Genomic DNA, 1,428 nt, shown 5'->3' with positions numbered 1-1,428 from the left:
TTAAAAAGGCAAACATTTGTCACCGCGATTTTTGTCATCATACTGCCTGTTGTATGAGTGCATGTGGTCATGTGTGCGTGCGCATGCACACACACACACACACACACACACACAAAATGAATTTTACAGATCTGACAACCCAGGGGAGGTCTGTTGGACAGGAATCAGTAACTACTGCCACATCCAAACAGGAACTCCAGCAACTCATGAGTTCCAAAGAAATGAAGTGATTACCTCTCTCGGAGGAGGAGGGGCTAGGTGTCCATGTATTATCAAGGAAAATAAAGGAATTTTGAAAATAATACCATGCTATCAGAGATAGGTCTTATAGCCAATGCTCAGAATGGAATGTAATGAAAGATTTAAGCCTCTTCTTTCTTTCTTAAATATGCAGTTTTTTTAAAAATAAGTTTTCACCTCTTTTTCCTACCCTTCCAATATAGATATAAAAGCATGGTCCCATTTACCCGTCCAGCTCCCTCCCTCAGGTGATGTCAGTGTTCCTGCTTCGTATTTCATTGGGAGAAGAGCAGTCATCAGAGGGGACCTTTCCCAGCATCTGCACTGCCCCTGCTCTGCTCTGGGCCACGTCACCTCTTACCTGGAGGACTGCTGTAGCCTCCTAACTGGTCTGCTGCATCCATTCTTACCTCCTACAGTAGCTAGAATGTCCTTCTACGACGTAGATCAGATCATGTAGTGCCCCAGCTCGAAACCTTCCAAGGCTTCCCTCATCGGTTAGTATAAAATCCAGAGACCCTCCCAAGGCCTACAAGACCCTAAAATATCTTCCCATCCTTGCTGCTTCTCCATTCTCTTTCCCCACTAGTCTTCAGTTAGTCTTTGTCAGCTGTCTCTCCCTTTCTCCACAGTAACTCTTGCAAACCTTTACTTTGCAAGACCCCACCCCATGGACTCACCATATTCAGAGATGAGCTCACTTCCTCCTCTCAGAGAATTGGGTGGGAACCCCTTCATCTTCTCCCCCATTGCCCACCCCCCCCCCCCCACACACACATCATTTGTCTGTCTTCATACTCATCCTCTGGTGGTCACATCTGCCTGGACCTCCTGAGAATCTATCCTGTTCCTGGAAAACAGTCACAGTGAGCTGCAGACCCCTGTGGGAAGGTGGCCAGGATCCCCCTGCACTCCCATCACCCACTTTGCTGTCATAAGCAGACGATCATAGCTTCCTAAGGCTTATCACCTCCCATTGAGGGACCAGAGTCTCCCTGCCTCAATCTTCCTGATTTTATCCATGTGTGCCTATGGGTGGCTGTGTTAATCTGGGTCCTCCTAGAAGCAGATGCCAATAGGACTAACTGTACAAGGATTTTATTAAGAGACATTCTTTTGAGAGAAAGTAGGAAGAAAACCAGGGAAGGCTGGAGGAGCCAGCGGATGCAATGCAGGTCTGACCCCAAG

The sequence above is a fragment of the Camelus dromedarius genome, chromosome 29 (assembly GCF_036321535.1).
Source record: "Camelus dromedarius isolate mCamDro1 chromosome 29, mCamDro1.pat, whole genome shotgun sequence".
NCBI classification, from domain to species: Eukaryota; Metazoa; Chordata; class Mammalia; order Artiodactyla; family Camelidae; genus Camelus; species Camelus dromedarius.
The sequence above is the reverse complement of the archived record's forward strand: the minus strand, read 5'-3'. Positions refer to the sequence as shown.